Source organism: Pristiophorus japonicus, chromosome 2 (assembly GCF_044704955.1).
Source record: "Pristiophorus japonicus isolate sPriJap1 chromosome 2, sPriJap1.hap1, whole genome shotgun sequence".
Classification (NCBI taxonomy): Eukaryota; Metazoa; Chordata; class Chondrichthyes; family Pristiophoridae; genus Pristiophorus; species Pristiophorus japonicus.
Genome location: NC_091978.1, coordinates 82,095,541 through 82,119,906, shown reverse-complemented (window position 1 = coordinate 82,119,906; position 24,366 = coordinate 82,095,541).

Below are 24,366 nucleotides of genomic sequence, written 5' to 3'. Positions count from 1 at the left end.
CTTGTATTCACTGGAGTTCAGAAGAATGAGAGGGGACCTCATAGAAACGTTTAAAATTCTGATGGGTTCAGACAGGTTAGATGCAGGAAGAATGTTCCCAATGTTGGGGAAGTCCAGAACCAGGGGTCACAGTCTAAGGATAAGGGGTAAGCCATTTAGGACCGAGATGAGGAGAAACTTCTTCACCCAGAGAGTGGTGAACCTGTGGAATTCTCTACCACAGAAAGTTGTTGAGGCCAATTCACTAAATATATTCAAAAGGGAGTTAGATGAAGTCCTTACTACTAGGGGGATCAAGGGGTATGGCGAGAAAGCAGGAATAGGGTACTGAAGTTGCATATTCAGCCATGAACTCATTGAATGGCGGTTCAGGCTAGAAGGGCCGAATGGCCTACTCCTGCACCTATTTTCTATGTTTTTATGTTTCTATTTAGATGAGATGCCAGAGGATTTTCATGAAACGGTATACCACCATGAGTTGCTGCCAAGAGAGGAGAGGTAAAAAGCTATACAATGATAACAACAACAAAAAGTTGCATTTGTGTAGTGGTTTTAGCATAGAAGATTGTCCTAAGGAGCTTCACAGGGATCTAATAATTGTCCAGGTTTAGGACTATATTGTCAACTTTTTATGAAAAAGAGTTAGCGTTTTTAGATGGACTTTTGCAACATGCTAACAAAATAGAAGGTGCTCTGATTTTTAATCATTGCATTGTTAATTACAATAGCCCTCATATTATGCCATGGTATATCAATGTATGAACACTTAACGTATCCATCTGAAATTCCGTTCTCTGCCATTTTAATGGAGACCTTAACCGTTGCAAAATAAATGGATTAATGCCTCCATTAAAATAGAGAGTTTATTAGACCAATATGTTCAGCATTCAGACACTGGTATACGATGGTGTAATTTCAGGGACAGTGCTAAAATAAAAATACGAAAAAAAGACTTCAAAAATTAGGGCCTAGAAATTTATCTTGGGCGGTGGAGCAAAGCGGGCGGTATCAGATCGTCCGTCCGTTATATACAGCGCCTGATATTCAGTTGTCATTGAAGTCACTGGGACAGACAATGGGCAGCTGATCCAATAACACCTGTTTTGTGTCAATGAGTGTGACCAATTTCTAGGCCGAGGTCTTTTTTTGTTAGAACAACACCGATTATAGGGCGATATAATAAGAGGGTTTAAAATTTTAAAAGGATGGACTGGGCTAAATAGAGGCAGACTGTTTCCCGTAGTTGAGGGGTCAGGAACGAGGGGCAACAGGTACAAAATTAAATGTAAGCGATTTACAACGGAGGGCAGAAGAAACGTCTTTACTCAGAGAGTTGTGAGTTTGTGGAATTCACTTCCTGAGTTAGTGGTGGAGGCTGAAACTATGTCAACATTCAACATTAGATTTGATGGGTGCATGAAGGAAAGGGCGGTTGAAGGAACATGGGAACAAGGTGGGTAAATGTGATTAGAACTATTTGCTCGTATGGAGAATAAAGGCCGACGGGAACTGGTTTGGCCAAATTGCGTGTTTCTGGGCAGTAACTTCTATGTATATGTAAGAATAGTCAACAATGCACCAATAGCAATACATCCATAATAATGATCTGTTAACATTTTATCAAGCAGTTATGTAGCCACTTAACCATTATAAACTAGGGAAGTTCGATAATCGAGTTTTGGGATGCATAGTGCTTGCATGTAAAGGTTTAGCCAAGATTGAGAAAATCTTAATTTACTGAAAAGACCCTTCATATATTACCAAATCCAGAAAAAAATGAAAAGAGACAGTGATTAAATTCTGTATGGGTAAACATGATCTCATATTAAGTAGATTATAAAGAAAGGGAACATATATCTTTACAGATAATGGGATTTAACTTTCCAAATATAAATAAGATTTTCAGAGATTATGTTGTGGTAATTCTTTTAAATTTGTTTTCCGGATGTGAGAGATGCTGACGGGGCTGCATTATGCTCAAGTTCTTCCATAGGACTTGAACCCCACAACCTTCTAACTCGCAGGCAGAAATGCTACCACTGAGCCAAGCTGACACATGGCCAATTTTAACCCTACTCGCTCAGCAGAAATCTGGAGTGTGGGCAGTTAAAATCGCCCTGGCTCTTACCTGTTCGAAAGCCTCCATGATCGCAAAATCTGCAATTTTAACCTGCTCCCTGGTGCAGGTAGCAAGGACATGCACCCGGAGCCAACAGTGTCCTTCTTTACATATGTATGTTGCGGCCTGATGACATAATTGAGACCCGACTGTAATTTTACACCTGAAGTTAAAATGGGGGCCATGGGACAGTTTATACTTTTATTGCACTTAGTGGAGTGTAAAGAGGTAAGTTAGGCAGGGAGTATCACATGCTTAATGGTACCTGTCCGATTCTCTACCATTAATTGAATTAGATGGAAAATTTGGTTGACTCCATTATAGGCATGTGATCCTCCATGCTTGATTATTCTCTATGCCAATCCTTTATTCCTGAGCAAAATAAGAAGACATTCTTTACTTTTACTTTATATTCACATATCTTCAACCTTAGAAATATTTTACAGGCTTAAAGAAATTTGCAGGAGAACAGGCATAGATATCAAACTCAACTGAAGGCAACAAAAGCTGGTATCAGAACAGCCAAAAGGACCTTTGAGAAGAAGATCATGAATAGGAGTGATAGTAATAGCTAGGTCTTTTTCAGCTTTATTAGAAATATGAAGGACATTAAAGATTATACAGAGCCACTGAAGGAATCATCAGCAGAGTCAGGTGAAGGTTTTAAATGATATAAAAACAGAAAATGCTGGAAATCTCAGCAGGTCACGCAGCATCTGTGGAGAGAGAAACAGAGTTAACGTTTCAGGTCGATGATGTGATGAAGGATTTCTCTCTTCACAGATGCTGCCTGACCCGCTGAGATTTCCAGCATTTTCAGTTTTTATTTCAGATTCCAGCATCTGCAGTATTTTGCTTTGGTATTGTGTGTGGAGATTTTAAATAGTTACTTTGCATCAGTCTTCACTACTGCAGGCATTGCTGGGTTGCCAATAGTAGGAATAATATTAAAATTGAATGTGTTAAAGTGAGTGCGGATATAGTACTGGCTAGAATGAATTAGGCTGCTGGCCTAAAGGCATTTACCCGATTGTACTCAAAGAAATGGGGACTGACCTCTGTAAGCTGGTTGCGCATATGTATAAAACAGCTCACTGGTGTCTGAGATTGTTCCCTTGGACTGTCGAGAGGCTCACATGGTGGGTGACAATAGGCTAAATGGGCAATAAGTCAGAACTTGGAAATTGCAGGCTCACTGGCTTGAGTTTGGTTTTCGGCAAGTTGCTAGAAGGGATCAAGAGATAATGGTAAAATGGTAAAAATTGGACCTTAATGCACCCATTTTACGAGCGTACACAGGCACAATGAGAGACCATTTTGGGGAACAACATCCTGCTCCCCAAGGATGCCTGAAAAAAGTCCAACCCTGTATTGGGTCAGCCCATTTGTCAGATGTCCAGCGCAGCCAACTAAAACTGACATTATTATATTAGGTTATGCTAATGAGGGGCCTACACCTGTTTTAAGTTCCCTCCAAGAAATTGAGCTATTCTGAGCGGAGCAGGCATCGGGCTCAGGATCCAGGTGTGGATGAATCCTAGCAAGCAGCCGCCACCAAAACTGCAGTTTTTCAAACAAGTTTGATGCATTGATGAGGCCTCCTGCTGGCCTGAGATCAGCCCCCCTCTCACTCTGCTCCTCACTCCCAACACCACACCACCCCTCCCCCACCCCTGTGCGGGACTTACCTTTTAGTTAACATTTCTTGATTCAGTTTATTTGTAATTGTAATATACAAGCATGCAATAAAACTAGGTTAGATGCTAGGAGTTATTTCTTTAACAGAGAGCCATTGACCTTACGAACAAGTTTCTGGCTGGTGCAGTAAGGCGAGTAGAGGCAAAGCTACTGTAAGTGATTTCCCTTAGGTGTTTTCGACGTACCCCCACGTTACAATAGTTCTAGACCTGGGAGTGATTACTGTACTGAACAGATGAATGAGTCGCGGACAAATACCTCAGTCTCAACCGTCAATGCTTTATTAAAGCTACCCCAACACAGCAAAACAAGTAAACACAGTGACAATGTGGTACAATACAATACCCTGGCATGTCTAAACCGCCCCTATTGCGAAGTACCCAATGTTTAAACCCTCTGCTCGGAGCCACAGTGTACGCACGCCCCTATGGTCCTTGCAGCAAAACCTCCCCAGTAAAACCCTTCTAAGGCTTGGTTGGAAGAACATACAACTCCTCCTCACACAGTGGCTGTGATCTTAAAGATGCATGGGCAGGGATGATGCTCACCAATTTGTTGGCTTACTCGCTGCTTCTCCTGGTGAAAACGTGTCTCTTCTGGTTCCGTACTGGTTTTTTCTCTCCACCCCACACGGCGTACTCGGTTCCTGTAGAGGTGAAGCAAGCAAGAGTAAGAGAGAGAGAGAGATGTGGCCACACGGCCCCTTTTATATGCAAAAACTGTTTGCCTTTTGTGACCCAATAACGTTTTTTCTTGTTTTGAGGATCCTGTTTGTTTGCCTCTTCTAGCCCAATAAAGTTTTCCTTGTTTCGAAGCTTCCTGTTTTGAGTCCATTGATGGGTTTTTGCTTCCGACTGCTGTGGGGCTTCCTGGCTTTCTATTGTTCTAGTTTCCCACCTCATCCAGGTAATGGCTTGATCACTGATCAGTTCATATCTGATCTAACTCTGACCACGTTCACGTTGCTTAACAATGGACCCTCCATTACCTTTGCCTTATCCTACCATTGTCTTCCCAGACCACCCCCGCCCATTAGGTGTGGATTTCAAGTACAAGATGGAAAAGTACCTCGGCCCCTCCCACAAAAGGCTTCCAGCTTTTCTGCAACGAGAAATATTAAAACGCAATGTCCAGATAATGTCCAGCAATTCTTGGGGAGCCGATGCCCACAGTCCCCCCCGATGATATTTCAAGCGTCCTTCTAGAACATATCAACGTCCGCTGGTGAGCAAGCATCATGGTTGCCAACCCTTCCTATGCTTTTTACTTTTTAAACACCCCGACTATACATCCCCGAAATACAAACATGCACCTCACTGTTATCATATATCTACAGAAAGTTACATTCAAGGTTCATTAACTACGGCCTCCCATCGACTCCGGAGCACCTGATTTCTCTTTTTACAAGAAAAACACAACAGGTATATCACAATCAAAAACTGTACAATGACGAGAGCATGTGAGCATATCCGGATCCACGGAGGAACCTCCACACTTATACCAAGGTCCCACCAGGGCGGGGAATTTATCCCTTTCATTCTTTACCGCATATACACATGCCTGGTGTGGTGGCTGGACATCTAACTTCTGTCGTCTGTACCAGTGGGGCTGTGGGCAGGGGCTTCCTCTTGTGTGTTACAAGTTCAGTGGCATTTATTGTGTTGGGAGGGTCTGGGATCACGCAGGAGTCCATACTCCGATCCCAACTGATCCCAGCCCTTGCCTCCTGCCATTGCCTCGAAAAGGCAAGCGACACACCTACTGGGCATATCCGTTGGGATCCCTACATACACACATAAATTCCCCGTTCCTCCTTCCACCGCTTGTCCCAGCACACTTCTACTCCCCCCTTTGACCCCGTGATCTATCGTTATGTATCGTTCCCCAGTCGTTCCCAGTCCGTTGTCTGGTTCCCCGTTTCCTGACTCAATTTCCTGAGCCACCACCACTGTTCCAGGGGAATGTGTCCCTTGCACTTCAAGCATACGCGCTTGCCCTCGGTCACCCCAACCCGTGTGTATATGCGGTAAAGAAAATGCACCAGTACCTGTTTGGCAGGAAATTTGAGCTGGAGACAGATCACAAACCCCTAACGTCCCTTTTGGCCGACAACAAGGCCATAAATGCAAACGCATCGGCCCGCATACAGAGGTGGGCACTCATGTTAGCTGCCTATGACTACACAATTAGGCACAGACCGGGCACCAAAAACTGCGCTGATGCACTCAGCAGGCTCCCACTAGCCACCACTGAGGGGGCTACCGAGAATGGTGCTGAGATGGTCATGGCTGTTGAAGCTTTCGGAAGCGAAGGCTCACCCGTGACAGCCCGCCAGATTAAAGTCTGGACAAATAGAGACCCGCTATTGTCTCTAGTCAAGAAATGTGTCCTGAATGGGGACTGGGCAGCCACGTACAAGGCATGCCCTGAGAAATTTAAACCATTTCACAGGCGCAAGGATGAACTCTCAATTCAGGCCGATTGCCTACTGTGGGGAAACAGCGTAGTCATGCCCCAGATGGGAGAGGTGTTCATCAGAGAACTCCACAATGGGCACCCGGGCATTGTCACGATGAAGGCAATTGCCAGGTCACACGTTTGGTGGCCAGAGATAGACGCAGATCTGGAACTTTGTGTTCGCAGGTGCAACACGTGTGCCCAGCTGGGCCATGCACCCAGGGAAGCCCCCCTTAGCCCCTGGCCATGGCCCGCCAAGCCTTGGTCACGCATCCATGTGGACTACGCAGGTCCTTTCATGGGGAAAATGTTTTTGGTTGTAGTAGACGCCTACTCCAAATGGATCAAGTGTGACATTTTAAATTCAAGCACATCCTCTGCCATGGTAGAAAGTCTACGGGCAATGTTCGCCGCCCACGGTCTACCGGACATCTTGGTCAGCGACAATGGCCCGTGCTTCACAAGTACTGAATTCCAGGACTTCATGGCAGGCAATGGAATTAACCATGTTAGAACGGCACCGTTCAAGCCGGCCTCAAATGGCCAGGCAGAACGAGCAGTGCAGATAATCAAACAGGGGATGCTCAGATTCCAAGGGGGTTCCCTACAAACCCGCTTATCACGCCTCCTGTTGGCCTATAGATCCCGACCACACTCGCTCACACGGGTTCCACCAGCAGAGCTACTAATGAAAAGGACGCTCAAAACCCGATTATCCCTTATACACCCCACCATGAAAGAAATTGTCACGAGCAGGCGCCAGTCACAATATCACTACCATGACAGGAATGCGAGGGCGCGATGTATTGATGTAAATGATCCTGTTTTTGTCCTCAACTACGCTGCAGGGCCCAAATGGCTTGCAGGCACTGTGGTTGCCAAAGAGGGAAATAGGATTCTGGTAGTTAAACTTACCAATGGTCAAATCTGCCGCAAACATGTGGATCAAACAAAAAGGAGGTTCAGCAACCCCATAGAAGAAGCAGAGGAAGAACACGATATAGAGTTCACTCCACCACAGGTGACCGAACACCGGAACCAAAGGGAGGAGAGCCCAGTCACTGTGGGCAGTCCGGACAGGCCTGAGGCACTGCAAACAGCAGACACTCAGGCCAGCGCCCAACAACCGGAGCCCCAACTCAGGCGCTCTACAAGGGAGCGTAAACCACCAGAGAGACTCAACCTGTGATCCCAATAAGACTTTGGGGGGGGAGATGATGTAATGTATTCAACCAGCATTGTAACCCATGTATAAACTGACCTAAGTTGTACACTGTGAGAGCACTGACCACTAGGTGGGAGACACTCCTAACCTGGATCTTCAGGTATAAAAGGGGAAGCTCCACCCACCTTCATCACTTGAGTGCTAAGGAATAAAGGACAGGTCACAGACTGACCTTCTCTCAAGCATGGGCCTCGTGTGCATTTATACTGTGTAGTAAGGACGTATCATAGGTAGTGGTTGAACCATGCTTGGTAATCTTTCCTCATTAAGTAGTACTCCAGAATTTTGATTCAACTGTAAAATCCATATTGTTTGACCTGACCAAGTGCATGCACACATCCATGGTACCTGCAGCATTGGAAACATCAAATTGCATGGATTATTTAAACATCTATATCTATCTTTGCAATCTTTAGTTCTATTTTTCAAACTGTAAAAGGCATTAACTGCCTGTTCTACCCTCTGCCAGGTAGTCTCCCGCTCCTGGGTCCCTGTGGGCTAACTGGAGGAATTCCCTCTGGTGCTGTTCTGGAACCACCCACTGATCTCCCCTGAAAAGCATTCCCTCCTTTAAAGTAATGCCCGCTACCCTGAACGAGCCTTCGACCTTTTCTCCCCGAGCCAGCTGTTCCAGGACAACCTTGAGGACGGGATCCTGTTCCTGGACTTTCCTCAAGTCTGGGGCCAATGCTACCCCTACACTCCCTTGTGTTCCCCCTTTGTCCCGGATCGCTGCTACTGGGCTGGACCCGTATGGGTCCCAAAACTCTCCTGTTTTGGCTCCCTCCTTGGCTAGGTCATCAGCCTTTTGGTTGCCTTCCCCTCTGGGCCCTGTCTTGGATTAGATCTTTACTTTATGAATGTAATGGCTTCCCTGGGTTCCTGTGGCCTCTAAGATCCTTTGCAACAGTGGTTTGGTTGCCAATGACTTCCCATCTGCGGATGCGAAACTGCGACGAGACCTGATGGCCAAGTATTCAGTGCACGAATTGCATGTGAACATGGAATCCGAGCAGATGGTGTATGGGGTCGGGAACTCATCGGCGTGAGTAATGATGCACACCACCGCTGACAGTTCGGCGTGCTGAGCGCTCAGGGTGCTCGGGAGTTTAAATGCCCTTGCAATGCCTGCCGTCGGGTCATAAATCCTGCACCCGGTGAAACGCGCCCCTGCTACCACTGAACTGGATCCGTCGACATATATTTTGCAGCCCGTTGGGTGTAACCCGGCCCGAAATCCTATGTCTATGTCCCATACTCCCTCTACCGAACACTTATGGGCCGCCCCTGTATAGGTCACGTTAGCGGCTAGCTTGGGCTCACACAGGCCTTGCGCTTTCAGATGCATTTGTGGGGGCAATAAAGTTCAGCGGGCAATGCGAGCACTGCTCACTATGTCGCCCTTTATCCTCCCATCTAATAACATCTGAGTGGGGGTATGGTGGGTTAGTAGAACGATCTGGGATGACCTCGTGAAGAGTGCTTCATGGCCCAATGCGCGGCAAGGAGATGCCTCTCGCAATTGGAACATTCCCATTTTACATCCGTGCGGTCTCTTGACGAGCACACCACGGGCCTCAATTTGCTATACTGCTCCTGGAGCAGCACGGGCTCAAACTGTCCCCACTCTCTGTTACTTCCAAAAATAAGTCTTCCCCACCATTAATCGCCCCTGCCTGCTCGTTCCCGGTGAACCCCATGAGACTGAATGGAACCTTGCTGGACCAGGGTGAATCGGCGGGTTACTCACATGGATCACCATGCTCGAAGCCCCGGTGTCCACCAAGTACTTCCCTTCTACCTTCTCCACCCCCAGCCTCACGCATGGTCTACTCCACTCAGTGTATGTGAACGAACACAGGTACTCAGGCTGTGTGCGTGATAGTTAGAGTGGTGGGATTACCGGAGCGGTCAGGATTTCCCTGCTCACGGCAGCATCTAATCTTCCCTGCACTGGCACAAAAACTGTCCGAACATCAAATTGTTCTGTGGTCAGTCTCTTCGCCTCGACAGGTTTTGTCTTAGGCACTGGAGGATGCCCTTTGCCTTGCCCCCTCCTCAGGGCCAGGCAGTTTCTCCTCCAGTGTCCCGACTTCCCATACCTGAAACACGTCCTAGCCTTCCCTGCGCTAACCCCTTCCTGGTGCCATTCCCTTTTACTACCCCCACTGGGCTTCATCTCGTGAACCTTCCCTTTAATTGGCTTCACCTCCTCCTCCACGCTGGCCTTGAATGCCAGACTCATGTGACGGAGCACACCGGCCTCCATGTTCTGGAGATCCTCAGGGTCAAAGTTCTCGGACTTTACCCTAATCCGGGGCAAACTCTTTGGGCTAGAACCTCCACTTCTTTTGCATGCTTAATGCCCACTTAATGCCCATTTTACCACTGAAATGACATATAACGCCCATATGTCACCCATTTTGGCACAAAATGGAAACTGATGGGCCTTTTTAGGAGACTTATCAGCGAGCGTTATTTTCCCAATGTGCTTAACGCCGGGAAAAAAAATTTTCCGCCAGCCCACTTTTTTGGGGCAGAATCAGCATCAACGCCCATAATATCGGCCAGCATTACTTTTCGCACGGAATTAATGGCGAGATTCACTATGAACGCCCGTCCACTGTTTTTTGTCGTAAAGAGCATATTTACCCAAACTAGCGGCCATGGAGATCACCCATCGTCAATTTCACCACCTCGCACACATATCGGCCACAATATCGCTCGCTCAAAAAAACGGCAACAAAAAGTGGAACTGACCGGAATGAACGCCAGCGGTGTTGCTGGCAATTGTTAAATCCCACTCTTACGTGAGGAGCTGATATCTGAAAGATTTGCCTGAAAGAGCGCTGATGTGAATAACAACACCGACACACTGCTGTGTGTGTGCAGCTCAGACATCAATGGTGCCCATCACCTTGGTGCCAGTTAAAGTTTAGGTTGATTGATGTTAAGTTGTATTTAACCCTTTCATGGTAAGGAATCACCAGTGTGTAACGGTCCAGCTATCTGAGACAATGCGCAACAAGGTTATGTTCAATAACAAAAGTTTAATACCAACATTGGTCTGAAACATAGAAACATAGAAACATAGAAAATAGGTGCAGGAATAGGCCATTCGACCCTTCGAGCCTGCACCACCATTCAATAGGATCATGGCTGATCATTCCCTCAGTACCCCTTTCCTGTTTTCTCTCCATACCCCTTGATCCCCTTAGCCATAAGGGCCATATCTAACTCCATCTTGAATATATCCAGTGAACTGGCATCAACAACTCTCTGCGGCAGGGAATTCCATAGGTTAACAACTCTCTGAGTGAAGAAGTTTCTCCTCATCTCAGTCCTAAATGCCTACCCCTTATCCTAAGACTATGTCTCCTAGTTCTGGACTTCTCCAACATCAGGAACATTCTTCCTACATCGAATCTGTCCAGTCCCGTCAGAATCTTATACGTTTCTATGAGATTCTCTCTCATCCTTCTAAACTAAATCATAAGTATCACAGCCAATAACACCCAACCTCGGCCTTTTATGTATTTAACCCCTTGCAACCTGTATTACATTACCACCAGAGGGCCTACCTGTTGGAGTACCAAGGAATCCCAGCATCCCTTGGGAGCACGGTATAAAAGCAGGCCACCCACGAGGTACCTGCACTCAAGAATCTTATTAAAGGAGCTAAGGTCACACTTGCTCATTGTACACAGTACTCAGTTTCATCCTTTATTGTGAATGCATCAATTGACGACAAGATAACGAACAACCACGCGAAAATGCAAAGAACAGTTGGTATCCTGGAGAAGTTCTCAGAAGGAAATGATTGGTAGGCCTTCGTGGAGAGACTCGACCAATACTTTCTGGCCAACGAGCTGGAAGGGGATGAGAAAGCTGCCCAACGAAGGATGATCATCCTAACTGTCTGTGGGGCAACAACCTATGGCCTCATGAAGAATCTCCTAGTTCCAGCAAAACTAACAGAGAAATCCTATGAAGAATTGTGTACGCTGGTCCGGGAGCACCTAAATCCTAAGGAAAGCGTTTTGATGGCAACATATCGGTTCTACACTTGTCAACGGTCGGAAGGCCAGGAAGTGGCGAGCTATGTCGCCGAACAAAGGCACCTCACAGGACATTGTGAATTTGAGGGATTCCTAGAACAAATGCTTAGAGACTTTTTTTGTACTGGGCATTGGCCATGAGGTAATCCTTCGCAAACTGTTGACTGTTGAAACTCTGAACCTAAGTAAAGCCATAACGATAGCCCAGGCATTTATGTCCACCAGCGACAACACCAAACAGATTTCGCAGAGTAAAGAAGTTTCGGCCAGTACTGTGCACAAAGTTAAGTTGTTTTCGAACAGGAATATACATGGCAGAACGTACACGCCGGCTGCTGCTGCACATTCTCAGATAACACAGAGTCCGCCATCAATCGTTAATGCAAGGCAGTTAACACCATGTTGGCGCTGTGAAAGTGGTCATCGGCCCCATCAATGCCGCTTCAAGCACTATGCGTGCAACGGTTGCAGAACAATGGGACACCTCCAGCGAATGTGCAGGTGAGCTGCAAACCCTGCAAACCACCACGTTGCAGAGAAAGATCGATCCACTGTGGATCAGGCTGAATTGGAGTCTCGTACCGAGGAGACAGAAGTGCATGGGGTACATACATTCACCACGAAATGTTCACCAATAATGTTGAAAGTTGAACTGAACGGAATTCCAGTATCTATGGAACTGGAATGAGTAAAAAGGCCTTCGACAGGCTGTGGGGCAACAAGGCACACAGGCCCAAGCTCAGCCCCATTCACACCAAACTAAGGACTTACACCAAGGAACTAATCCCTGTAATTAGCAGTGCAGAAGTCAAAGTCTCCTATGGTGGAGCAGTACACAAACTTCTGCTGTGGATTGTGCCAGGGGATGACCCCACATTGTTAGGTAGAAGCTGGCTGGGAAAAATCCGCTGGAACTGGGACGATATCCGAGCGCTTTCATCTGTCGACGATGCCTCATGTGCCCAGGTTCTGAGCAGGTTTCCATCGTTGTTCGAGCCAGGTATTGGAAGCTTCTTGGGGGCGAAAGTGCAGATCCATTTGGTTCCCGGTACGTGACCCATCCACCAAAATGCATGGATGGTACCATATATGATGCATGAGAAAGTGGAAATTGAGCTGGACAGGCTGCAGCGAGAAGGCATCATCGCATCGGTGGAATTCAACGAGTGGGTCAGTCCGATTGTCCCGGTACTTAAAGAGGATGGCACGGTCAGAATTTGTGAGGACTATAAAGTAACGATTAACCGTTTTTCGCTGCAGGACCAGTACCCGCTTCCCAAGGCAGACGACCTATTTGCGACCCTGGCTGGAGGAAAGACGTTCACCAAGCTGGACCTGACCTCGGCCTACATGATGCAGGAGCTGGAGGAGTCTTCGAAAGGCCTCACGTGCATCAACACGCACAAAGGTCTGTTCATCTATAACCGGTGCCTGTTCGGGATTCGGTCGGCCGCGGCAATCTTCCAACAGAACATGGAGAGCCTGCTAAAGTCGGTTCCTCGCACCGTGGTTTTCCAGGACGATATATTGGTTACAGGTCAGGCCACCATTGAGTACTTGAAGATTCTGGAAGAGTTTCTTTGTCGGTTGGATCATGTGGGGCTCAGGTTGAAACGCTCGAAGTGTGTTTTCCTGGCGCAGGAGGTCGAGTTCTTGGGAAGAAGAATCACGGCAGATGGCATCAGACCCACCAACACCAAGGCGGAGGCCATCAAGGACGCGCCAAGACCACAGAACGTGATGGAGCTGCGGTCTTTCCTGGGACTCCTTAACTATTTCAGTAATTTCCTACCTGGGTTAAGCACCCTGCTAGAACCCCTACATGTGCTACTGCGCAAGGAAGACGACTGGGTATGGGGGAATTCACAAGAGGCTGCCTTTAAGAAAGTCAGGAATCTGTTGTGTTCAAACAAACTGCTTGTCTTCTATAACCCTTGTAAACGGTTAGTGCTAGCTTGCGAAGCGTTGTCATACGGGGTCGGGTGTGTGTTACAACAGGCCAACGAATCGGGGATTTTGCAGCCGGTCGCTTATGCGTCCAGGAGTTTGTCCAAGGCCGAAAGGCCCTCCAGCATAATCGAAAAAGAGGCTCTGCCGTGCGTTTACGGGGTAAAGAAAATGCACCAGTACTTATTTGGCCCAAGTTTGAGCTTGAAACTCACCACAAGCCGCTCATATCGCTGTTCTCTGAGAGCAAAGGGATTAACACCAATACCACTGCCCGCATCCAAAGATGGGCACTCACGCTGTCAGCATACAACTATGTAATCCGCCACAGACCGGGCACAGAGAACTGCGCTGATGCTCTCAGTCAGTTGCCATTGCCCACCACCGGGGTGGAAATGGCACAGCCTGTGGACTTGCTCATGATAGTGGATGCATTCGAAAACGACAAGTAAAAGCCTCGTTCCTACCACGGACCTTGTGGCTGACTGCTCCTCGGACTCTTTGAGCTTTACCTTAAACCTATCAACCTGCTCCCTAAGCAGATGGACTTGCTTCTGCAGACACAGGAGCCAGATGGTCTTTTCTTTTGCCTTTCTATGCTCCTTACTCCCCATCCACTCAACAGCCTTGTGCTCCGGACTCTCCGCCCGCAAAAGGTCTAGTACCCACTGTTGTGTTACATTAACTTTCCCAAAGATATATGAGGAAATCCTATACCCCATTGCCGATCTCTTGGCCTTAATATCTTCCATAACTCTCTGTTCAGCATACCCAGGTCCTGCCATGGTCACCAGATTCTGTAAGTGGTTTCCCTTAGGTGTTTTTGACCCACCCCCACATTACAATAGTTTTAGACCAGGAAGTGATTACTGTACTGAACAGATGAATGAGTCACGGACAAATACCTTGGTCTCAACCAGCAATGCTTTATTAAAGCTATCTCAACACAATAAAACAAGTAAACGCAGTGATGATGTGGTACACTACAATACCCTGGCATGTCTAAACCGCCCCTATCGCGAAGTACCCAGTGTCTAAACCCTCTGCTCGGAGCCACAGTGTATGCCTCTGTGGTCCTTGCAGCAAAACCTCCCCACTAAAACCCTTCTCAGGCTTGGTTGGGAGAACACACAACACCACTTCACACAGTGGCTGTGATCTTAAAGATGCGTGGGTAGGGATGATGCTCACCAATTTGTTGGCTTACTCGCTGCTTTTCCTGGTGAAAACCTGTCTCTTCTGGTTCCATACTGGTTTCTTCTCTCCATCCCACATGGAGTGCTCAGTTCCTGTAGAAGTGAAGCAAACGAGAGCAAGAGAGAGAGAGCTGTGGCCACACGACCCCTTTTATATCCCACTACTGTTTGCCCTTTCAGGCCAAATAAAGTTTTTCCTTGTTTCGAGGCTTCCTGTTTGTGTATCTTCTTCTGGTCCAATAAAGTTTGTCCTTGTTTCCAGGCTTCCTGTTTGAGTCCAATGATGGTGTTTCACTTCCAACCGGTCTGGGGCTTAATGGCGATCTATTGTTCTGGTTTCCCGCCTCTCAGGGTTATCTCATCCAGGTAATGGTTTGATCACTGATCAGTTCATATCTGATCGAACTCTGACCAGTTCACGTTGCTTAACAATGGACCCTCCATGCCCATTACCTTTGATGAGTTGCCTTATCCTGGTCATTGTCTTCCCAGACCCATCAGGTGTGGATTTCAAGTACAACATGGAAAAGTACCTGGGCCCCTCCCATAAATGGCTTCCAGCTTTTCTGCAGTGATAAATATTAAAACGCAATGTCCAGATAATGTCCAACAATTCTTGTGGAGCCGATGCCTACACTACACCATGCTTGTATAGGGCAGGCTTGACAGACTAGCTAGAAAGGGTGGACAATCTGTTCCATCAGATTACTGCCCAAGCAGTGAAAATTAAAATCTACCCTGGTGTATTAGAGGTACTGAACATCCATGGACTGATTAACCTTTTCTTACCCTTGACTTTTAAGAAACCCAGGCTCAGCACACAAATCTGCGAGCGTGGATGTTATACATTTCCACCACTGTTTGGTTCTCCACCTGTTACAGTTTAGTCTTCTTTGAGATTGCTAGCCACTGAGCTTACTGGAAAAAACATTGAGAATTCTCTAAAACATTAGGGATTTGTAACGTTTGAGGCTGGCACATGGTTGGAAGACTTGAGTTATATTACTGGCTTGGCATTGCTTGAAGGCCAGCGAAAATGTTGTTCTACTGGTTTGCAAAAGTACAGATGTGCAGAGCTCTGTTCATCAGCAGGCAATATTAGCAGAGGGGTCAACAACCAGGGGGCATACATTTAAATGAATTGATAGGAGGTTTAAAAGGGATTGAGGGGAAATTTCTTCACGCAGAGGGTTGTGGGGGTCTGGAACTCACTGTCTGAAAGGGTGGTAGATGCAGAAACCCTCACATTTAAAAAGTATTTGGATGTGCACTAGAAGTGCCATAACCTGCAGGGGTTACGGACCTAGAGCTGGAAAGTGGGATTAGGCTGGATAGCCTCTTGTTGGCCGGCATGGACACGATGGGCCAAAATGGCCTCCTTCCGTGCTGGAAACTTCTATGATTCTATGATTCTAGAACAGGTCGTACAATTCAGTGACACAGATCTTAACGAACGGCAGTTAAATCTCCAATAACATTAGAAATATTTAAAAAAACAAGTTTCTTAAGTTTTGATCTGCCCACTTGTATCGTTTAGGAACTTCTTGAACTTCATTGAAAACTGGTTATGGTTACACCACAACGGGTATGAATCAAAATTAGTGAGAAACTTGGAGTCATTTTCAACTTCACCGCCTGGGCAGTAATGTGGTGGATCAGATCTCCTGCCTGCCATGGAACTTGTCCGATGTCAATCCCATTGAAGTTGAAAATTAACTTCATTGCCTTCGAAAGGAGATCCCAGATAACTGAACTAAATTCAACTCAATTCACAGCTACAACAGTTTGCATCTACCCTGAACTGTGGACTCTAATTCCCCACTTTCTCTAACGTGTGAATTAGAAATTCAGATAGAATTGAACAATGCTGTTGAAACGGGCTAATTTCTAATTACTTAGAAGCAGAATGATAATTATTCAGGCTTTGTGTAAATGAACACTTTGCACTATTCGTCCTAAAACACCCCAGCCTAAAATCGTGGCAAAGCATTATAAAATAGAAAAGCTGGTTCATCAGTTTCAAACAATTTTCCAAAGGAAAGCAGCCTGTAATGTTTTGATATGTGCATTGATTTAATTTAGAAATGATCTTTGGAACTAAAGGAGTGAATTTTAACACCAAAAAATCTGAAACCGGACTGCAACCCATCTCCAACCTGCCCACTTTTTGGAGGCGGGACAAGGCGGGGGGGCGGGGGAGGGGGTCAGCCAACAGGCTCCCAGGCGGCAGGTTGGCAATTTAAATATTTGAATGAGGCTGGCAGGCCTCGGGAAACCTGGCAGCTGAAGGGAGGCGAGGTCAGCTTTCGGGAGAATGTAAGTGGCTTTACAGCACTGCTTGTGGGCCAGGAGGCGCAGGAATGCTTCCTCCATCCCTCTCCCAAGCAGCGCCCCAGCTAATTTTTAAAGCAACACATTTCAATCTCCTCAGCTTGGACTGCTAGCTTTTAGGACATGCAAAGGATGCGGCTTTAAATTGGTCTTATTATTTTCAAAACACACATTGAAATTCTGGGGTGGACTTTAACTCAGGACAGATTTCCGGCAGGAACATGCTTTGGCGAGTGATTCCCTGCCCGCCAAAGATAGTGGAGGTCACAGCGATATTAACTGCCAGATCTCATTTAATGCCATTGTTCCACTTACCGCTTGTTCCAGATGGGAAGAGGGCGCACAGCGGCTGCAGGCACAGGACAATTGAGCAGCAGTTTGCCTCCCGCCAACTTCCAGGTAAGTGCCGGCAGTGCTTTTTCGGAGGGTCTCACTGGAGAGCAGAGGAGCAAAGCAGTCTTCAGAGGCTGTGAGATTCCTTGTGGGGTTCAAAAGAAGCACTCCTGCTCCTCCTGGCCCCAAAAAGGAAATTATTTGACTTACCTGGAGGGCCTCTTTCATCCTTCCCAACAGCTGCAAGGGAGCAAGCTATCTTCGATCTGGTCCTGTGTAATGAGACAGGAAAAATAAACGATCTCCTAGTAAAAAATCCTCCAGGAATGAATGATCACAGTTTGGTTGAATTTGTAATACAGGTTGAGGGTGAGGAAGTTGTGTCAGAAATGAGCGTACTATGCTTAAACAAAGGGGACTACAGTGGGATGAGGGCAGAGTTGGCTAAAGTAGACTGGAAACACAGACTAAACGGTGGCACCATTGAGGAAGGTGAGGACTTTTAAGGAGCTCTTTCATAGTGCTCAACAAAAATATATTCCAGTGAAAAAGAAGGGCGGTAAGAGAAGGGATAACCAGCTGTGGATAACCAGGGAAATAAAGGAGAGTATCATAGAAACATAGAAACATAGAAAATAGGTGCAGGAGTAGGCCATTCGGCCCTTCTAGCCTGCACCGCCATTCAATGAGTTCATGGCTGAACATTCAACTTCAGTACCCCATTCCTGCTTTCTCGCCATACCCCTTGATCCCCCTAGCAGTAAGGACCTCATCTAACTCCTTTTTGAATATATTTAGTGAATTGGCCTCAACAACTTTCTGTGGTAGAGAATTCCACAGGTTCACCACTCTCTGGGTGAAGAAGTTCCTCCGCATCTCGGTCCTAAATGGCTTACCCCTTATCCTTAGACTGTGACCCCTGGTTCTGGACTTCCCCAACATTGGGAACATTCTTCCTGCATCTAACCTGTCTAACCCCGTCAGAATTTTATATGTTTCTATGAGGTCCCCTCTCATTCTTCTGAACTCCAGTGAATACAAGCCCAGTTAATCCAGTCTTTCTTGATAGGTCAGTGCGTATAAGGTGGCCAAGGTTAGTGGGAAACTAGAGGATTGGGAAAATTTTAAACCACAGCAAAGAATGACTAAAAAAGCAATGAAGAAAGGAAAGATAGATTACGAAGGTAAACTTGCGCAAAACATAAAAACAGATAGTAAAAGATTTTACAGATATATAAAATGGAAAAGAGTTACTTAAGTAAATGTTGGTCCCTTAGAAGATGAGAAGGGGTATTTAATAATGGGAAATGTGGAAATGGCTGAGACCTTAAACAATTATTTTGCTTCGGTCTTCACAGTGGAAGACACAAAAACCATGCCAAAAATTGCTGGTCACGGGAATGTGGGAAGGGAGGACCTTGAGACAATCACTATCACTAGGGGGGTAGTGCTGGACAGGCTAATGGGACTCAAGGTAGACAAATCCCCTGGTCCTGATGAAATGCATCCCAGGGTATTAAAAGAGATGGCGGAAGTTATAGCAGATGCATTCGTTATAATCTACCAAAATTCTCTGGACTCTGGGGAGGTACCAGCGGATTGGAAAGCAGCTAATGTAACGCCTCTGTTTAAAAAACGGGGCAGACAAAAGGCAGGTAACTATAGGCCGGTTAATTTAACATCTGTAGTGGGGAAAATGCTTGAAACTATCATTAAGGAAGAAATAGCGGGACATCTCGATAGGAATAGTGCAATCAAGCAGACGCAGCATGGATTCATGAAGGGGAAATCATGTTTAACTAATTTACTGGAATTCTTTGAGGATATAACGAGCATGGTGGATAGAGGTGTACCGATGGATGTAGTGTATTTAGATTTCCAAAAGGCATTCGATAAGGTGCCACACAAAAGGTTACTGCAGAAGATAGAGGTACGCGGAGTCAGAGGAAATGTATTAGCATGGATAGAGAATTGGCTGGCGAACAGAAAGCAGAGAGTCGGGATAAATGGGTCCTTTTCGGGTTGGGAATCGGTGGTTAGTGGTGTGCCATAGGGATCAGTGCTGGGACCACAACTGTTTACAATATACATAGATGACCTAGAAGAGGGGACAGAGTGTAGTGTAACAAAATTTGCAGATGACACTAAGATTAGTGGGAAAGCGGGTTGTGTAGAGGACACAGAGAGGCTGCAAAGAGATTTAGATAGGTTAAGCGAATGGGCGAAGATTTGGCAGATGGAATACAATGTCAGAAAGTGTGAGGTCATCCACCTTGGGAAAAAAAACAGTAAATGGAATATTATTTGAATGGGGAGAAATTACAACATGCTGCGGTGCAAAGGGACCTGGGGGTCCTTTTGCATGAATCTCAAAAAGTTAGTTTGCAAGTGCAGCAGATAATCAGGAAGGCGAATGGAATGTTGGCCTTCATTGCGAGAGGGATGGAGTACAAAAGCAGGGAGGTCCTGCTGCAACTGTATAGGGTATTGGTAAGGCCGCACCTGGAGTACTGCGTGCAGTTTTGGTCACCTTACTTAAGGAAGGATATACTAGCTTTGGAGGGGGTTCAGAGACGATTCACTAGGCTGATTCCGGAGATGAGGGGGTTACCGTTTGATGATAGATTGAGTAGACTGGGTCTTTACTCGTGGAGTTCAGAAGGATGAGGGGTGATCTTATAGAAACATTTAAAATCATGAAAGGGATAGACAAGATAGAGGCAGAGAGGTTGTTTCCACTGGTAGGGGAGGCTAGAACTAGGGGGCACAGCCTCAAAATACGGGGGAGCCAATTTAAAACCGAGTTGAGAAGGAATTTCTTCTCCCAGAGGGTTGTGAATCTGTGGAATTCTCTGCCCAAGGAAGCAGTTGAGGCTAGCTCATTGAATGTATTCAAGTCACAGATAGATAGATTTTTAACCAATAAGGGAATTAAGGGTTACAGGTAGAGGGCGGGTAAGTGGAGCTGAGTCCACGGCCAGATCAGCCATGATCTTATTGAATGGCGGAGCAGGCTCGAGGGGCTAGATGGCCTACTCCTGTTCCTAATTCTTATGTTCTTATGTTCTTATGTTCTGCCTACTTGCTTCAGCCTGGTGAAAGAACCACAGCTCAAGCCCAGGTTGAAATTCCATTGGGCTCCAATTGATATAATTGTGATCTCTTCTTTACGATATCACAAACACACTGCACACAAGATAGCTCTACAGGAATGTGTCATCATGTGACTTGTCACATAATCCTTTTATTGTATCGACATCAGCAGTTTCATTACCACAATAGTCCACTAGATGGAGCAGTAGTCCACTAGGTGAAGCTCTATTACAATAATAGTACTCTGATCAGCATAAGTCCACATGGTTCCCATCTTCTGTCAGCAGGTAGCTGCTCAGTCTGCAGAATCCTTTTTGTTAACTTTGGAAACATTGGGAACGGGTCAGGTTCCAAGTAACCTGCTTATTGAGAACTGTCACCCGCCTTAGTGTCTCTTGACTTACATTGCAGTGAAATAGATTTTCATAGGAACAGCTATAGGACAAGCTTATACTTTGATCGGTACATAGAATTCCTTAATTTCAATTTCAATTGGAAATAATGGATGATTGAGGCTGAATTTGCTACATAATATAATTAAGAACTGTAACAGAGGTCTTTTTCCCCACAGTCATTATGCCAACATATCTTTGTTCCTAGTTCTAATGAATGGCCAAACTTGAAACAGTGGGAAGAATTTTAAACATGCATGCCTGGTGGGTAGTGAAAATGAACTGGGTTAATTACCCATTGGAAAGCCGCCTGGATTCTGCCGTTTCCGATTTTAAAGCATGCTTCTAGGCCGGCAGCTAAATTACCCGTCTGTAGTTGGCGGAGTCCTAATTCACATATCCAATTATGTCATCTACTATGTCCTTACTATATAGTATAAATGCACACGAGGCCCATACTAGAGAGAAGGTCACTCTGTGACCAGTAACCTTTATTCCAGCACTGAAGTGGAGAAGATGGGTGGAGTTTCCCCTTTTGTACCTGAAAGTCCAGGTTCGGAGTGTCTCCCACAAGTTCACCACCTAGTGGTCAGTGTTCTCACGGTGTACAATTTAGGTCAGTTTATATCTGGATTACAATGACAGTAGAATACTTGACATCACCTCCCCCCCAAAGTCTTATTGGGATCACAGGTTAAGTCTCTCTGGTGGTTTACGCTCCCTTGTAAAGCGCCTGAGTTGTTTGTTTGGCGCTGGCCTGAGTGCCTGCTGTTTGCGGTGCCTCAGGCCTGTCCGGATTGCCCACAGTGACTGGGCTCTCCTCCACTTGGTTCCGGTATTCGGTTATCTGTGGTGGAGTGAACTCTATATCGTGTTCTTCCTCTGCTTCTTCTATGGGGTTGCTGAATCTCCTTTTTGTTTGATCCACGTGTTTGCAACAGATTGTCCATTGGTAAGTTTAACTACCAGAATCTTATTCCCTTCTTTGGCAATCACATTGCCTGCGAGCCATTTGGGCCCTGCAGCGCAGTTGAGGACAAAGACAGGGTCATTGACATCCATACATCGCGCCTCGCATTCCCGTCATGGTAGTCACATTGTGACCAGCGCCTGCTCTCAATAATTTCTTTCACGGTGGGGTCTATAAGGGGTAACTTGGTTTTGAGCTTCCTTTTCATTAGCAGTTCTGTGGGTGGAACCCCTGTGAGCGAGTGTGGTCGGGATCTATTGGCCAATAGGAGGCATGATAAGTGGTTTTGTAGGGAACCCCCTTGGATTCTGAGCATCCCCTGTTTCATTATCTGCATTGCTTGTTCCGCCTGGCCATTTGAGGCCGGCTTGAACGGTGCCGTTCTGACATGGTTGATACCATTTCCTGCCATGAAGTCCTGGAATTCAATGCTTGTAAAGCAGGGGCCATTGTCGCTGACCAAGACGTCTGGTAGACCATGGGCGGCGAACATTGTCCGTAGACATCCACCGTGGCGGAGGATGTGCTTGAATTGAGAATGCCACACTCGATCCATTTGGAGTAGGCGTCTACTACAACTAAAAACATTTTTCCCATGAAAGGACCTGCATAGTCCACATGGATGCGTGACCATGGCTTGGCGGGCCAGGACCAGGGACTAAGGGGGGCTTCCTGGGCGCATTGCCCAGTTGGGCACACGTGTTGCACCTGCGAACACAAAGTTCCAGGTCTGCATCTATCCCTGGCCACCAAACGTGTGACCTGGCAATTTCCTTCATCATGACAATGCCCGAGTGTTCATTGTGGAGTTCTCGGATGAACATCTCTCTGCCTATCTGGGGCATGACTACTCGGTTTCCCCATAGTAGGCAATCGGCCTGAAGCAAGAGTTCATCCTTGCGCCTGTGAAATGGTTTAAATTCCTCAGGGCATGCCCCATACGTGGCTGCCCAGTCCCCATTCAGGACACATTTCTTGACTAAAGACAGTAGTGGGTCTCTATTTGTCCAGACTTTGATCTGACGAGCTGTCACGGGTGAGCCTTTGCTTTCAAAAGCTTCAACAGCCATGACCATCTCAGCAGCATGCTCGGATGCCCCCTTGGTGGTGGCTAGTGGGAGCCTGCTGAGTGCATCGGCACAGTTTTCAGTGCCTGGTCGGTGCCGAATTGTATAGTCATAGGCGAATGATCTCCTTTGTATATGTCCGTAGCTGTGCGTCAATCGACAATAATTTTCGCCTCCTGGCCTTGGACGCCCACAACTTGTTGAACTGTTTGATACCCATCAGGGACTGGCTGGCCCCCGTGTCTAGTTCCATTGATACTGGGATGCCATTGAGAGGCACTTTCATCATTATCGGTGGTGTCTTGGTGTATGAACTGTATATGTGCTCCACATGAACTCGCTGAACTTCAGCTTCCAGCGATTTCCCCCAGTGTCCATTTGGCCTCGTAGGGCTTACATCGGGCCCGTCCTCCTTGTACATCAACCTGGCTGCAGACTTCCTGCACATACGCGCCAAGTGATCGCTGATGTTGCAATTTCTGCAGGTATATTGCTGATACCTGCAAGCTCTGGCTATGTGTTTGCCTCCACACCTCCAACATGAGCCATTGTTGGAAACAAAAGGTCCATTATCAGTCGATCATCTCTGACAGTCTCTGTAACTGTCCTTAAGCGCACCATTGACAGGTGTTGATAGCCCCATTACTGGCCACATTGACCCTTGCGATGGCATGAATCGTCGTTCAGCTAGCCATTATCTCTGTTGAATTCCCCCTTTGGGTTTGACTACATGCTCGGGCATGTCCAATTGCCCCTGTCTGCCTGGAGAACTGTGTGCCGCGTTAACAATGTTGACTCCCTGTCCATTTGCTGCATTTCAACCAAGATTTTTGTCAAACATCATTCTGGTCTCTTCCTCCCCTGAGATAAATGTCTGGGCCATGAAAGCCGCCGCTTCCAGGGTCAAGTCTTTGGTCTCAATCAGTTTCCTGAAAACCCCAGCGCGCCCGATGCCCTTAATAAAAAAGTCTCGCAGCATCTCCGCTCTGCATGCATCTGGGAACTTACATAGGCTCGGCAGTTGCCGGCGGTCTGCCACGAAGTCTGGAACGCTTTGCCCTTCTCGCCGCCAATGCGTGTAAAACCGGTGTATCGCCATGTGCATGCTGCTCGCCGGTTTAAAGTGTTTCCCGATCAACTTACTGAGCTTTTCAAAAGTCTTGTCCGCTGTCTTCGCTGGCACTAGAAGGTCCTTCATCAGGGAGTACGTTCTTGATCCACAAACTGTCAGGAGATGAGCCCTGTGTTTGTTGGTCGAATCCTGTCCCAGCCATTCCTTCATGACGAAACTTTGCTGTAGCTTCTCAATAAAATCATCCCAATCATCACCAACACAGTACCTCTCGTCTGTGCTGCTCGTGGCCATGCTCGCGTGGTTTAAATCTCAGTTTCTCATCACCAATAATATGTCCTTACTATATAGTATAAATGCACACAAGGCCCATACTAGAGAGAAGGTCACTCTGTGACCAGTAACCTT